This window comes from Poeciliopsis prolifica, unplaced genomic scaffold, assembly GCF_027474105.1.
Source record: "Poeciliopsis prolifica strain line A6 unplaced genomic scaffold, Auburn_PproV2 SCAFFOLD073, whole genome shotgun sequence".
Lineage (NCBI taxonomy): Eukaryota > Metazoa > Chordata > Actinopteri > Cyprinodontiformes > Poeciliidae > Poeciliopsis > Poeciliopsis prolifica.
The window spans coordinates 1,432,501-1,450,158 of NW_026562448.1; the positions used below are offsets into that span (position 1 = coordinate 1,432,501).

The 17,658-nt window shown below is 43.5% G+C and overlaps 1 pseudogene; it reads right to left on the bottom strand.

Annotated features, from left to right (window-relative positions):
• Window positions 1-17,658, bottom strand: part of LOC129352159 (SH3 and multiple ankyrin repeat domains protein 2-like) — a 161,197-nt pseudogene that overhangs the window by 11,836 nt on the left and 131,703 nt on the right.

Sequence of the window (17,658 nt, forward strand, 5' to 3'; positions counted from 1 at the left end):
AGCATGAAGGAAGAAGAAGTGAAGGGACACAGGACACTGGGGGAAATGAAGATGAGGAGACAGGAGAAATGAGTAAAAGGAGGAAACGTCAACAGACACAAACAGGAACATCAGAGGATGGAAACATGAAGGAGGACAAAAGATGAGCGCTAGCTTTTTTCTGATGTTGTTGGATGTGAAACGTGAATTATGAAACGTGAATTATTGATGGAGCTTTTTATTCCTGTCTCACATGGTGGGGGTTAAAACCACAAACTGAGCTGATTCATCATCATGTCTCCACATCCCGATTCTCCCCAAAACGTCCCCAAAGCGTCTCCAGAAAGCCTGGAGGATTATGGATCAGAACCATTAAAACGATCAAGAGGCTTCAGCTGCTGGAAGGGAAACAGAAACAAACCAAATTCAACATGTCGGGTTTATTGGCATCATTCCTGCTCAGAACAAATAGTTGATAAAGAAAAGAGACATTTTAATTCGACCCAAATACATCTCATCGATTCATCATCAGGAAATTCCAGTTTCAGCCTCTGATCCGTATGGAGCTCCAAAAGTGACATAAAAATAAATCCAGAGTGAATGCTTTCATGTGTGAATAACTACTTAAACTTTAAACTAAATGCATAGATAATTTACAAGTCATAGAATTAGTTTCATTACTGAATTCAGTAACACTGAATTAATTTAGTAAATGTTGAGTCTAAATTATGGGAATTTTCTCGGGGATTTCCTCAGTGGCCGAAGCTCAGAGCAGTTTGGACGTTAAGTAATGATGAAGAAAGAAGAAATTCATTCAATAAAATGAATTCATGAATTTATCACAGAATTTATTTAATTGTTGAGATATTTAAATAATCCTGAACCCCTATATTGTAAAATATATTTAATTCCAATTTCACTTTGGTGCAAAAACTAAACGTTCTGCAGTTTAAAGCAAAAAAAAAAAAAAAAGTATATTTTTGGTTTTTTTAAAGATATATTCTTGCAAATCCACACAAATATAACTACTGTTTACAACAACTTCAAAATTGTTCAAAAGAACAGACATTAAGATTGAAGTCAGACTTTTACTTGACCAGTGAACGCACCGCTCCTTTACCTGACCAGTGAACGCACCGCTCCTTTACTTGACCAGTGAACGCACCGCTCCTTTACCTGACCAGTGAACGCACCGCTCCTTTACCTGACCAGTGAACGCACCGCTCCTTTACCTGACCAGTGAACGCACCGCTCCTTTACCTGAGCAGTGAACGCACCGCTCCTTTACCTGAGCAGTGAACGCACCGCTCCTTTACCTGAGCAATGAACGCACCGCTCCTTTACCTGACCAGTGAACGCACCGCTCCTTTACCTGAGCAATGAACGCACCGCTCCTTTACCTGACCAGTGAACGCACCGCTCCTTTACCTGAGCAATGAACGCACCGCTCCTTTACTTGACCAGTGAACGCACCGCTCCTTTACTTGACCAGTGAACGCACCGCTCTTAACCGGGTCAGAAAAACAACAACCATCTTTGGTGTGGAAGTCGTTACTGCAGGACGACGATCAATCGTTTCAGGAATAGTGAGGAGAATAAAAGCAAAGCCCAGAGATGTGCAGACTGACGAACACAGAGACGTTCTCATCATGCTAACCCTGTCAGTATGCTAACTTTAAACACCAGAGGTTAAAGGTCAGCACTGCTGGGCTCAACACAATGACAAACTAACAGCTGTTACAGTGGGCAAATCAATATTGAACATATTTGTGTTTTTATTTAAATGTTTCTAAAGAGGGCGTCAGCCGTGTAACCACATGTTGAAGTTTCACATTAGAAAAAGCTTTTGGAAACAGCAAAATTCAAACAACGTCTTCAGTTTTGAAAAAAGCTTCTTGCTCCAGGTGGTTTTCAGAGAAAAAGAGTCACTCTGCTAAAGAGGAGACGGAAGTTTGCAAAGGAAAGACGACCGTTTTGGAAGTCATTGAACACACCATGGTTCTGCATATCATCCCAAACACATCCTGCAAAAAGTCCAGTTTGCAGACTGGAGCATCATGGTTTGGGTTGCATGTAGGACTGACGCTTTATTTAACTGAATGGACCAAAATACTGAGACATTCTGGGTGAAAATCTGCTGCCATTTAATAGATGAAATGAGGATGAAAAGATAAAAAAAGACAAATAGCAGTTAAAGCAGCAAATCACCTGAACTGAAGCCCATAGAAAATCAAGAACTGAAGGTCAGAGTTCACAGAGCCTTTGGGATTTGATGATGTGTGGAGAAAAGGAAGGAAGGATGAATGGAGAAATGTGCTGCAACGTTTCGATAAGAATCTGAAGATGAAATGAAAATTTCCAAGCAAGGCAAAAATCTGAGACACAAAGCCAAGAAAACGCTGAATTGGTTTCTGAGAATTGATGTAAAAGTGTTAAAAAGTCTGGAAAGGAGCAGGTCTGCACAATATGTCACAAATTTGCTGCCGTCTCATTTGTGGAGAACTGCATGGAATGTAATCAACGTTAGTTTGTGCTGCTGTAAGACATCTGATGGCACTTGTTTAATTCAAGAAACTACAGAAAAGTTGCTTATTTGAAACAAAGTTTTTCAATAAAACCTCATTGAGGTGGAAAGAAAAACATTTTTTCTCAGTAGTTGGACAGACGAATCAGTGAAGCTGAAGGACATCAACACTTTTTTATTATTTATCACGAGTCAGATAATTATAACTATATTCAGCAGTGGAAAGACGTGAAGATCAGCGAGTAAAGAAAGAACCGACTCTTCGAAAGACTGGGTCAAAATCACACCTGAGTAACATCTGACTGGTTCTCTATTCAGGAGAAATCGTCTCCTTACCAAGAGAGACTTTCCCTCAACCCTTCATCCATCGTAAGTCAATTCTTGTGTTCGCTACTTATTTTAGCCGCTGCAGCAAAACATGAAGGAAAAAATAAAAGTTCTTTCTTAAATTCATCCCAAAACCCACCGAGAACTGACTCATAATTGGTTCTGATCCGACTGACCAAGATTTCAAGCGAGTAAACCTTGAAGTCTTCTCATTAATTCAAGCAACATCTCAGTTAAGCTAAAGCTGAATTCAGGAGTTCCTTATCTCAACCCACAAACAATGTTCCTTCAGCTGAAAGCAACAAACTCCAACCTGAGTGAGAAAGCAAATGACCAAACTCTCCAAACACAAACCGATCGCTGAAGCTCGGTGTCCCAAACGCCTGACAGACTCACTAATTCTCAATGACAAATGTTGAAGTTCAAACCGTCACACATTCTGGCAGAAGGACGTTAAGGCGTGAATGTCTCGTACCTGGACGTGAAGCCCCCTCTGGTCGCGGTGGGGGAGTCGAGGCCCTCTCCTGGCTTGGTCGGCCGGTCGCGGTTCATGTGCTGCAGGATGGAGCTGAGCTCAGTGATCACCGTGTTCTTGGAGTCTGGCGTGGACGGGGGGCTGCGTAGCTCGGGGGGCTGATCGCCCCACAGCTTGGACGTCCTTTGTGAAGGAGTCCTAGGAGGCTCCGAAGATGAAGGGGGAGGGGGAGGCGCTTGAGGCGGCGACCCATAAGACTCAGGAGGCTCTTCAATGAGAGCATCGTGATAGAGTGATGTTCTGTTGATGACGGACTTGCCCTTGGGTTTGGGTGGGACGGGGGGCCGGTCCACCAGGAAGGCGTGTCCGTCTGCGGTGGCGTAGAGACTCTCCAAAGTGCTGTCGCAGAAGCCTCCCTCTGATGACAGGGTGGAGATGCTGGAGACAGTGCTGGTGGTTTCCATGTGCTGAGGATCTCCGCTGCTGCGGCTGTCTACCTCCTCGATGCCAGAATCCACCACGCCGGACTCTGCATCAGGTGGAGCTGGATGGTAGGAGGGGGGCATGTTGTTTAACACGCGTTTGTGGTGATCGCTGACAGATGGAGGGGCGTGTGGATGGTAAGGGGGTAAAGCAGGTCCTCCATTCCGTCTCTGTTGCTGAATCATCTCTGCAATGGCACTGGCCTGGTCATCAGGAATGTCAATACTGTTTGCAAACTCCAGGGGTGGAGGAAGAGGCTCTGAAAATTCAAATTCCTCATCGATGTCGACTGATGCTAGCGGTGGAGGGGGGATGCGGAAGGGCAGTTTCACCGGTTCTTCCAAAGATTCTCCTAAAGGAACACTTCTTCTCCGTGAGGCAGCTTGCTGAGGATTGGACATGAGGGTTAGGACTTTGTGAGGGTCAGGCTGGTTAGGATCTTTCAGCTCAGAGGGTCGGTTGCTATCCTGCACCTCTACCTCCTGGTTGTTCGTCTTGTTGTTCGTCGTGTCTGTGCTCGTGTGGACCATCAACAGTCCGGTTGATTTGGGCTGCGACGAGTCCGCCACGTTTGCTGGCGCGCTTTTTCTCTCCTCTACGGTCTGATGCTGCCGCTGTTCCCGCGCGCTGTCAGATTCATACTTCTGCTCTGTCATCTGTCGCCGGAGGCCACCTCGACCCGACCGCCCCATGGTGGCCGAGGAGATTGCTGCGAAGCTGGTCTCAATCCCCGAGCGTAATTTGGTGTCAATAAAAAGCGGTTGGTTGAGGTCCGGTTTGTGACTCTGCTGCAGCGGCAGGGACTGGGCTTCGTGTTTGGACGTTTGCTGAACCTGAGGAGGATTTATTGGCTGATTCTGAGGGTGGTTCTGTTGCTCTTTCATGGCCCGGTCACGAGCTGCCAGAGCCAGAGCCAGAGGAGAGTTTGGGTCCAAAGGTTTACCAGTGACAGGATGGAGGTAGGTCCCATTAGTCTTGTAGTGGCTCTTAGGAGGAGTGGCTGGGAGACTAACTGGGCTGTCCAGATTTGGACACTGGCCTGTTCTGGTGTTCAGAGGCTCCCGAACCACTGTGGGCTCAGGTGTGTTGAAATCTGTCATATTTCCACTGCCACCACCAACAGGGGGTCCAAGCTGCACCGTAGAAGGCGGAGCCAATATCCGTCGCAGGCGTTCATCGCTGCTGAACATGCCTTCGTCTATGGACTTGGACTGCCGAAGACGAGGGGTCGGTGCAGGGCCGCTCATTTCATCATCTCCTATGTCTATCGACTGGAAAGCGATGGAGTGCTTCTTCGCCTCGAGTCTCTTCTCACGGTCGCGCACCGCTCCGGCAATCGCTGCTGCGAACGGGTTGTTAAGAGACAACGGGTCGTCAGGACGCAGCCCTCCACTCCCACCAATGCTGGGCGTCAGAGGCGGATGTTCCGGCGTAGTGGGCTCGATCTCCATGCTGCTACCCTGGCTGCTTTTGCCACTGCTGCTGGTGGAAGGTTCTTTAACGATGATGGTGGGTATGGGGATGGAGGAGCAGGTCCTTTCGACGGGCGTGGTGGGCATGGAAACCGGGCCTGAGGGACTAGATGGCACATGACACGTTTTCTCTGGACTGTCCTCAACATTTGGCTGCTTCACCAGCATTCCCTTCCTTCTCGCTGGTTTCGCTGGCACATATAGGGTCTTATTGCCGACTTCGGAGTAAGGGTTCTCGGGTACAGGTGTGCGCCCTCTAGTGCGCGTGCTCTCAAACTGCTCAGAGCTCTGGCGGAAATATCCACGCCGTAACCTGCTGACATCTGTGGTCCGGCTGATGGTTGTCACGGCGTTGGGCGAGTTCTGGGTGAAGCTCGGTCGAGCGGTGCCGTAGTTCTTGGCTGCAGGTCCGGGAGCCGAGTTGTAGGCAGGTGGTGAAGGGGGAGAAATCGCTGGGGGAGGCGGGATGTCCTCTGAGGTGTCAGGCATCGAGAGGCTCCGGGAGAACTTGAGCAGGGGAGGCGTAAGGAGTCCCTGTTTATCATCCTCCGATGTTCCTGAAGGGAATGAAGCAGAGAAACCAGTGAGTGGCGACCCGGGAGAAATGTTAAGTTTGAGCTCAAGCAATCCAAAAAGCAGGACTACAGATGACGTTCCGGTTGGTTGACCTCTCCCAGGGGTCAGAGTTGAGGCTTATTTCAGGGTTAATCTGTTAAACCAAATATTTTGTCTCTTGTTGAGAAACCGGATGGGATTTGACTGGCAGCACATCACCTGGTTATGCAGCTGTTATCCAGTTTCAATCCAATTGATGACAAAAATGCCTTGCAATTCAAAAATCAAATGAATCATAAAACAGATGAGAACAAAACCACGTTCTGACGATGGACAATAAATCTGCAGCTCTTTCTTTCCCTGCTTTGGTCAAACATCGTTCTGCTTCCTAATCACAATCAATCGGTTCATAACACAAAGCAACACAATAAAAAAGTAAAATTAAATGAAAATAAAACAATGTAATGTGACAATAGTTTGATGTCAAATAAAAGGATGTCTGATGTTTTCAAGATGTTTTTCATGCTGTTCAGTCAGGAGAAGGAAACTGTTCCTGAATTTGCATCAATTTAAACTGGATTGTAAATCGGAGCTAACCCAATCAGATTCTCTGATTTAATCAGAGAAACTACACATTTACTCTTTTCATAGTCATGTTTCTTTGCTGTAATAACTCATTTCAAATCCTCCGTTCTCCTGGCTGCTTCAGCATCCGCCTAATAACCTCCAGCCTGAAAGCTCAGTTTGCTGACCGGATCATTTTCATTGATCTATAATTAGCTGTAAAGTTGCTGCGGCGCACAGAGCCCTGACGGAAAGTCTGACCGGCTGAAAGCTAAAGGACATGCAGGGCGAGCCGCCGCCCACACAGCGACTCCACAGGCGTCCTACCTATAGACTTCTGCTTCCTCATGGTGCCCTTCTCTGGGATCCCCAGGTAGGCTCCCGGCACAGTGGGCGGCACCACTGCTACTCCCTGGCGGTCGTGATACATGGACTGAAAATCACAATGTTGTTTATGACACAAACAGACAAACACTTTTCTGCAGCCCTCTAAGCAGCGGCGTTAGCAGAATCTAGTCCAGGGATTTATCCTCATTTCTTCATGTTTCTTTTAGAAGCAGCAGAGTGCTGGGGGATCCGCTGGCTGGATCCGCTGGGGGATCCGCTGGCTGGATCCGCTGGGGGATCCGCTGGCTGGATCCGCTGGGGGATCCGCTGGCTGGATCCGCTGGGGGATCCGCTGGCTGGATCTGCTGGCTGGATCCGCTGGGGGATCCGCTGGCTGGATCTGACCAATTCCAGCTGCTTTTCCAGTCAGTGAAGGCACCAGGTCTCACAACCATAACACTCTTCGGTGCAGAGGTTTTTCACTGGTTTTTATTTGTTAAACAATAATAACAAACAGCTTGTTTAAATGTTATGTGATGAGCACATTTCCACTGATGTGGTGAAAGTGAAACTAGTTTAACACATTACTAACTGAAAACATTTTGCGCATTTAGTTTCTCCTAATTTAATTTTTCCAGAAAAAAAGCAGCTAAACTTGAATGATGCCAATAAATAAAAACGCTGGCTGATCATTTTTTTAATTAAAATTTCTTAAAATATCATTTTTTGATACTTTTTATCTTCTGGGGAAAGTTTGCTTTGTTCTTTTTAATCCACTTTTCAATCTTTCAAATTTAAAATATTTCAGTGGTTTGGTCTGAAAATAAGTCAAAAAGCTTCTGAATATGAAATTAAACTCTGGAAAGAAAATTCCCAGAAAAGGAACCGAACTGGGATGTTCTGGGATTTTTACTTTTCCAGGTGATTAAAAACATGGATTCAGGTTTCAGGGCTGTAAAACCCTTGGTTACTCCTATGACACTCATCCTTGCATATGGCTGACTCCACCATGTTTCCATGATTGTTGCTCCATAAATGAGCCGAAGTTCTTACGTTCATGTCGGTGGGAGTGACCAGGCAGCGACTGGAGGGACGAGGTTTGATGGTGGCGATCTTCGTGTCCACAGGTGAGCTCTTCTGGGCGTGCGTCATCTCTTCCACTTTATCTGCAAATGGAGCCGACACGCAGTCAGAACCACTCCGGACCCGCAGGCACGGCTGGAGCTCACGGCCCAAACACAAGCCAGTCATTCACAGCGCCCCTCTCTCTGAGCTGTCACACCGAAACGGCAGATGAAACTGGAGTAAATGTTGGAAGGTAATTCTTCTGGGGGCGGGGGGTATGAGGACTTTGATGAGATAATGTGCCCAGCCGTGGAAGCCGTGCAAGCTTTTCCAAACAGCCGGCTCAGAAGCATCATCCAGGTCTCAGGGACGCTCCCTCAGAGACGGAAACGAGCAATGCATGTTTGTCTGCCAAGTTTGCCGTTAGGTATTACTCTCAGGCTTGCAGGAAGGGCGTCAACGACAAATTTGTCAGAACTGAACCTCTCCATGATGTCATCACGTAAAAATCCTCTGAAAAGGTTCTGCTGCTGGAACAATTAGTCCCAGAAAAAACCAGAACCGCATCTCATTTGTACGGGATTTGATTTGATCTGGACCTCAGCAGGTCTCACTGCCAACTAAACCACAACGCTAAGTTCAGCCCTGAGGCTTCAGTTAACTGCTGAGCAAAGATCACAGAGAAGCAACTGTTGCTCAGCAACCTGGGAGGGGTCAAAGGTCATCTATCATCGGTCTATTAGATTAGTCTGCAGAGAGGAAGGTTTTTCCCAAGAGGAAAACTTCTCAGACTTGTAGGAGTGATCGACCCGGCAGATTCAGTCCAACGTCAGAAACGACCAGAAACCCCAGAGCTCAAATCTCACCAGGTCAAAGGTCAAAGTTGATGAAAGTCTGCAATCATTGGCAAGTTTTTAACAGGATTTTGGTGATTTGTGTTCTTTTCAAAAGATGAGGACCGAGAATGCAGCCCTGCAGAACCCCAGAAATGACTGGAGCAATACTAATTTATTTAATATTAATATAAATCTGTGAAGCTGCTTCACATGCAGAAACAGCTAAATTAATAACCGGAGAACAAGAAGAGGATTCGTTTGTCATTATATCACTGTGTGCAATAAATCTATGAGCGATTTGAATAATTCATTTTCCTTGTTTTAAGACCTGATGAGGACCAGATATGAATTCACTGCGTTGTCAGAACTAGATGTGAAGAAAAGTGGGAATGTTTGATCCAGACCATGCTGACCCTGATCTCTGCCTGCGCAGGATGGAGGAAGCTTCCATGCATTAAGGGAGTGATTACTTAGAGTCACTTGGAAAACAATCCTCTTCTTCTGCGCATCTACACACAGAGCAGAGGAAAGGGCCGTCAACGACAGCAGCACCGACACACAACAACAGAAAGATTCACATTTCATCTCTGCCTCAACTCTTGGACCACATGCAGCACAATCCCCCTGGAAAGCAACCTGTAAGGGAAACATTTCCTGGAAGAAAAACTCAGAAAACACAAAAACACAAAAAACACAAAAACACAAAAAACACAGAAAACACAAAAAACACAAAAACACAAAAACACAAAAAACACAAAAACACAAAAAACACAAAAACAAAAAAACACAAAAAACACAAAAACACAAAAAACACAAAAAACACAGAAAAACAAAAACATAAAAACACAAAAAACACAGAAAACACAAAAAACACAAAAACATAAAAACACAAAAAACACAAAAAAACACAAAAACACAAAAACACAAAAAACACAAAAACACAAAAAACACAAAAACACAAAAACACAAAAAACACAAAAACACAAAAACATAAAAAACACAAAAAACACAAAAACACAAAAAACACAAAAACACAAAAAACACAAAAACATAAAAAACACAAAAACACAAAAAACACAAAAACACAAAAAACACAAAAAACACAAAAACACAAAAAACAAAAACACAGAAAACACAAAAAACAAAAAACAAAAAAACACAAAAACACAAAAAACACAAAAACATAAAAAACACAAAAACACAAAAAACACAAAAACACAAAAAACAAAAAAACACAAAAAACACAAAAACACAAAAAACAAAAAAAACACAAAAAACACAAAAACACAAAAAACACAAAAACAAAAAACACAAAAACACAAAAAACACAAAAAACACAAAAACATAAAAAAACACAAAAACACAAAAAACACAAAAACACAAAAAACAAAAACACAGAAAACACAAAACAAAAAAACACAAAAAACACAAAAACACAAAAAACACAAAAACACAAAAAACAAAAAAACACAAAAAACAAAAACACAGAAAACACAAAACAAAAAAAACACAAAAAACAAAAAACACAAAAAACAAAAAACACAAAAAACACAAAAACACAAAAAACAAAAAAACACAAAAAACACAAAAACACAAAAAACAAAAAAACACAAAAACACAAAAAACACAAAAACACAAAAACACACTATACACACAACACACACACACTGCACAAACACAGACACATGCACACACACTACACAAACACTACACACACTGTACAAACACACACACTACACACACACCATACACACTACACACACACACACTGCACAAACACACACACTAACACACACACTACACACACACACAGACACTGACTGTATAAACACACACTAACACACACTAACACACTCTGACACACACACACACACAGCACAAACACACACACTGTATAAACACACACCAACACTCTGTGACTCCTGCAGGTTGATTCAGAGGAGAAACTCTGGATCTTGTGGGATTTTCAGCAAGCAACACGTTTCTGTTTGACATCATTTCCAGAGTTAATCATGCAACATGTGAACCACAGTGACGTTCAGAGCAGCTTGTAAATCATGCAGGTTGACAGAAAACACACTGCATGTTTCACTCTGACTCAGTCACATTAAAGAAAAACCAAAATAAGAAAAAACTGTTAGTTGTTGACGGGGATGTGAGGCGGGAGGATGGACAGAAAACCAGAGCAAACATGCCTACAGGAAACTTACCACCTTTCTTCTTCCGTAGCGTGGCTTAAGAGGTGAAGAAAAAACAATTCTTCAGAGCAGGAAACAAATTCAAACCTTTTCATCCAGGTTTAAAACCAGAGGTCACATCTGGTGACTAAATCCTTCCTGCTTCCAGTTTCATCAAAACTCCCAGAATTCCTTCAGCAGAAACCACAAGTTTACATACACTTCCCCCTTTTTGTTCTTCACAGTTCATGATTAGTTTAATTAATGGATCCTTCAGGTCGGTCGAACATGAAACTGCAAAACACGAGAAATCCTACCAAATCTTTTTCGTTTAATTCTTGTTGCAAATTTTAAATCAGACAGAACTAATTTATAAATAAACTTTCAGCAGGACACAGATTAAACCAATCAGATTATTAGCAGATTACAAAGGAATCAGTCATTTTATATCAGTGCTTTACTGAAAAGTTATTTGTAAATGAGTTTATCTTACATGTGCTGAGACATTCGCACCAGAAACTAGACTAAAAATAGTTTTTGCAGTGCGTGTGTGTAATCTCTTCAGGCAGCCAAAGGCCTCATCATCTCACTAGCGATGACTGGATGAACGAGATTCCCACAGTTCCCAACTCCCATCCAGTGAAACCACAGCCACGGGAACGGGCTTGGCAGAACCAGCAGAGGTTAATCTTCATCGCCTCCATCTGTTCATCAACGGGATCAAAATGTGACGGCAGGAAACAGAAACATGAAACCAGAGCAGCTCTCTGCAGGTCTCATCAGCAGCGCTGAACGTTTCAGACCAGGAAACCTTCAAAATGCTGTGGTCTGAGTTTAACCCTTCCCTCCCTGAATCAGCCCTCGGCTCCGACTCGGCCACTGGTGTCCGATCTGCCCACTGTCTGCCGACTCAGCGCGACTCAGAGCGACTCAGAGCGACTCAGCGCTTTTCCTCACCACACGGAGATACAACAGGAACAGCTGCAGCAGCACACTGATATCAAGCTTTACAGGAGCAGAGGTCAAACCGCCATGCATGATGGGAACGGAGGGCAGGAGATGAGGAGGGAGCAACGAGCTTTTTCCTTCTTTCACCAAGTCAAACCAAAGCAAGGCCTCATTCTGCGCTGCAAGGCGGGAAGCTGCAGGTGCTGACTGCTTACCTTTATCCACTACAGAGGCCAACCAATGAGGAAGAGGAGCAGAGGAAGGACAGAGGTGCTGTTAGACACTCCCTCACGTCTCCAACATTACCAGAAAGGCGTGCAGCTCTTACCGAGTTCCTCCAGCTCTGACGTCATGGACTTGGAGCGCATGGACAGGGCGGTGGTGGGGGCTCGCTTCGGCGGCGGAGGAGCTGAGGAAGAGTCCAAATATGAGCAAAAAAACCAAAACGACTGCAGGAGCATTCGTTTATCTGCAAAGTGACAGAAACACGGTGGCGGCAGTATCATGCTGCGGACGCTTCTCTTTAGCAGACACACAGAAGCAGATTCAGATTTCTTGGGAAGACAGATGGAGCCAATAATCTGATGATTAACTCCATGAAAAAAATCACTTTTTATTCTTTCATCACTTTGCAGGTTTTTCATTTAATCAGTTAAATCTCTCGTTTACATTAGAAAGACATTAAAATATGCAGATAAACACATAATTTAACTCAATTTTAGATAATTAATGACTATTTTATGCAGCAACATCATTCCTTTAGTGAATATTTGATTATGAGTAGCAAATGATTAATCTGCAGCTGAAAAGCTCAAACCTTTCTGCACAGCATAGCACTGATTATTATTGAATCAACTGATTAATAATTGATTAATAAGAAAAAGGTGCTTCGGAAATAAATGTCCAGAATCCGAGGTTAAACTGAAAACTCTCAACAAATGGATTTTTCAAGTCTGTATTCTTCAGTTAACAATTAATTCATTATTAGATTAGCTGATAATTATTCCAATAATTGATTCGTCATGATGGAGTGAAATCAGTTGGTTTCCAAACAAAGATGAACTTTAACCATAAAGTTACGTTTGTGGTAAAATGTGGAAAAGTTCATGAATTTCAGTGACTGAAGTTTTTAAATCAGCTTCATTTTCTACAGATTATTTTATTCTGATCCGTTTAGGAGGGAAATCAGATCAAACTTCAGGTTATTTCTCTTCATTGTCTTTAAAAGCTGTTACTAACAGCGTCACACGTTTCCAGATCCAGCGGGTTCCCACCTTTTTTACGCGCCGTGTCTTCCGGGTCCAGGTTCCGGCTCACGGTCACCACTTTGATCAGAAGCCGGTTTCCTCCCTGGCGGATCATGTTGACCACCTGCCTGTGGCCCACCTTCACCACGTTCTCCTGGTTCACCTGCCGAGACACAACGGGTCAGGAAACGGGTCAGACAGACAGACAGACGGGTCAGACAGACAGACGGGTCAGACAGACAGACGGGTCAGACAGACAGACAGGTCAGACAGACAGACGGTTTCCGTCAGAGTGAAAACCTGAAAGCAAGGAGGAGTTTTACGTGAGAGAAACAAACGTTACCGTCTGGAGGCTGGGAAATGTTTTAAGATTCTCCTAAACTATTTCATTCACAAACTCTTAATGTCTGACTGGAATAATCAATAGTTGGTTTCAAAGATGAAATATTCTAAAATAAACATCAAATTATAATTTCACATTTTCTCATTCATTACTACTTAATTCTTCTAGCAAAAGCCAAAACATGGCGGATCGTAGGACAGAAATATTTGGAGTTACTTTCTGACAGGACAGTCAGAAAAAGTCTATTTTCGTCTTTTAGTTTGCAGTTTCATAATAAATCTGGAAATGATGGATCTCATCATGACTCGGCTCCTGTCCCCTTCCAGACCAGGAAGTGATGACAGGAAACGGACCCGGAGCAAAACGGACCCGGAGCGAAACGGACCCGGAGCAAAACGGACCCGGAGCGAAACGGACCCGGAGCAAAACGGACCCGGAGCGAAACGGACCCGGAGTGAAACGGTGGAGGAACGGCGGCCAGGTTCAGTCTTTAGAGGAAAATGTTCAGGTCTTCACCTCCAGTCATGCTTTACATAATCCTCTGTTTTCTCTGTGTTATGCAATGATGCTGAAGGATGGACACACACACACACACACACACACACACACACACACACACACACACACACACACACCACACACACACACACACACACACACAGCTTTCACAAGTGCTGCGTTCAAAGCACGGATGTAAAATTGTTTCCAGGTTTAGTAAATCACACTGAGGGAAAGTCTTTACTTTTCCTCGTCTCAGGATTTTGCGGTTTTATTTCATCAGTTCCTGATTTTCCTGATTTCTCCTCGTTCTCCTGATGTTTACGTTTCGTTATAGATCAGGTTTGCACGTGCAAACTGCCAGAAGTTCAGGACTACGGTGTTTCCAGACGGAGTTGATTTTTTTTTCCCTCCTTCCATGCAGATCAGATCTGAGGCTTTTCTCCAACCTGAGCGCTGAATCCCTGCAGCTCCTCCACATGTTAACTCTGCTTGACCTTCCCCACATCGTTGCCCGGACCTGCTGCTGGTAAACTGCATTGTTTTGTTCCACTTTGCATTTTCAGTCCTGAAAATGCAAAGTGGTGCAAAGTGAGCTGCTGCTGGGAACCGGGTCGACCCGGATCCGGAGCGTCTGTTCCGCTGCCGTGTTTTCCCTGCAACCTGCGCGGAGGTTGCAGCTCTGCCAGCGCCGCCGCTGCTCTTTGTGCCCATAAATAAATTATTTCTGTGGTATTTTTAAGAACCATGTGATTTCAGTGGGTTAGTGGGGAAGGCGGCGCTCGGCGCTGCTGGTGGAGCAGAACCGGGCTTCCTGCTGGAGGTCGATTAAAGAACTCAGACCCTGTGACATCACGCCCACTGAGACGGAAACATGATGACATCATACAGCTGTCAGAGCTAAACCGTCTGCAGCACAGAAGAGCTGAAACTCTTCTGATCGTCTCGCCTTCAAGAGGCGAGAAACTAAAATACGACACGAAACGTTTCACTGTTTAAAACGAATCCATCAACATCATCACTTCTGCCAGAGCAGGAACTGCTGCCAACGTCAGCCTGGGAAGGGTCAAAGGTCAAATCCATCTGACATTCATCATTATGTGGGGAGGAAAACATGGCAGCAGATTCAGCCCAACGTCAGAGCGGCCAAGAGGTCAAAGGTCAGAGCTGATGAAAGTTTGAAACGTTTAGGTACATTTTTAATAGGATTTAAAAAGACAAAGTGATAAAATATGTTTTGTTGTCTCATGGCTGATCAGAGTGGGAGCGTGAACAGAGGAGGACCCAGAACGCCGCCAGGCAGAACTCCACAAGTAACTGGATTTAAAACACGAAAACAAAACACCTGCTCAAAATCCATTTTAAATCGACTCAGGGGAGAAATGTGGAAAATATCTGAATTCAGAGCAGAAAATGGATTTGATATAAACTTTTCTGGAAGGTTTTTCTCTCTGAGCAGCTCAGGGTTTACATTCTCAGAGGTGTTACAAATTAAAATAAGAAGATGCATAAATTTAACATTATTTAAGGTTTAATTCTTTGAAATGTTGGGCCAAACTAGAGCTGAGAGCTTCATGTTTGATCTTTAGATTATTATTATAGTTTAAAATATTGTTCAGCAGAATTTGAGGAATGAAGATGCTTAAATTTTCACGACTTTTATAAAAAATATTTGATGCATTTTAGTTTCTGCTTTCAGAAGTAATTTTGATGGAAAGATTTGGTGAAACGGGTTGGAAACATCCGACGCCTGCTGCTCCTCCTGAGGAGAAGCTCCGAGTTTCCCTCAGGAAGCTGCAAGAAGTTCTGATCCACATCAAACTGCATAAAGGTAAACTGAACATCAACGCAACATCCTGTCTGCAAATATAAAACCACTCAGCTCTTTATGTCACCAGGCTTTTATTGGTTTTATTAAATAAACTCAAACTAAAACCTGACAGAAACGTTTTGCCTGTTGAAGAAGTGAAGAGCCAAACATCAGGATGTAAAACAGCCGCAGATGAAACGAGCGTCACTTGTAAAACAAGACGCAGGTCTGAGACAGACGTGATTAAAATGCACATGCATGGTCCAAGCTGACTGATTCATTAGCCGCCTCATTAGTCATGCCAGTTTGACTTTAACAGCATCAGCTGATTGTCTGGCGCTGATGAATTCATGAATGCAAACAGCTTCTTCAGCGGATCAGACAGAACCAGAAATCTGCACCAAAAACGCATCATCTGCTGCTTTCATCCAATATTCAGGATTATGGTTCTAAATATGAACTAACTAACAACGATGAGGCAATAAAAGAAGCTTGTTTTATTGTGTTTAACTCAGACCAGATCCACTGGTGCTGCTGAACAGGACAACAGATTTGGACTCTGACCCAGTGGACAGACTGGAAGTGGCGTCCAGTCGGGCGGCGCCGGGTCAAGGTCAGCGGCCGTAATCCCAGCAGCAGCAGCAGCTGCAGCAGCACTAGCAGCAGCAGCACTAGCAGCAGCAGCAGCAGCAGCAGCAGCACTAGCAGCAGCAGCAGCAAACCGCCTGCAGCAGCAGGAAGATGCTGAGCCACCAAACGCCTCTTCATGAAAAAATCACATTCAAAAACCAAACCCTGATGAAACCATGACGATGTAAATCAGACAGTCTGCATGTGAATTAATATGCAAAACACAAGAAACATGAAAAATGAATCAATTTGTTGGTCCTGCTTTTGGTTTGGGGTAAAAAATAAAGTAAAATTATAACAGGATTTCCTCTGAACCTGAATAAACATCACATATCAGTGAAGAAATGAAACAGATTCATCTTTTGGTTTCTGGGGGTAAATTATGCATTTCTTTATCTGGACCAACTGAAAATTATGTTTTTAATAGGATTTAATCCTCACACTGTCCAGAAATGCATTTAAGTTTGCTGAAGATGCTAATATGTCACAAAATCCTTTTTTATGAACTAACTTCAGATTTCATGGTTTTTGCTTTTAGATGAAATTTAGAAAAGATAAAAACATCAACTAAAGCTGAACGTCTTAGTGACACAAAGGGTTTCACTGAGGCTAAAACATGCAGACAACAAATAAAACTAATTATTAGACAGTCTAAAAGATCTGAGAGGCAAACTGACCTGGGATCAGATCAGATCGGTTTCACATGCAAGTATCAGCCGATCGATTGATCAGATCGGTTTCACATGCAAGTATCAGCCGATCGATTGATCAACTGGTGCATCTCTAGTGAAACTCCGGGTTCGATCAATCCCTCCAGAGTTTATGTGATTCACATTATATCAACAAATCCCTAAAAGCATAATTTGTGTTTGTCGCTGATGTTTTACAAAAATGTTAAATAAAATGTTGGGTTTAAGTGATTCTAACTCCAGACAGCAGGTGGCAGTATTTCTTATTCTGCCTCAGCGTTACTCATGTCAAGTTAACATCTGAGATCAAAATGTGACAGAAATAAAGTTATTTTATGTTCTTCAAAAATCTAAAATGTCTGATTGTTTTTTCTCATCTTTTTCTTCCATATTTACATTATTTAATGAGATCAATCAGAAAAAAACAAATAGCATCAGAAAATCAGTGATTCTGATTAGAAAAACAAAATCATAATAAAAATGATTCAGAGGAGCTGATTAAAACTCCTGTTAGTTTCACTTTTATTGTTCAAAGTCAGACAATCATGATAATCCCAGACTAGCTGAGATTATCATAAACTCATCTTCAAAACATAAAGATGGAGACAATCAGTGCAGCTCAGGTTTACAGGAACAGATCAGACAGAAAGCAGGAAAACACAGGAAGGTAAAACTCACTTTCATTCAGGTTTTATCAAGATCATGACTG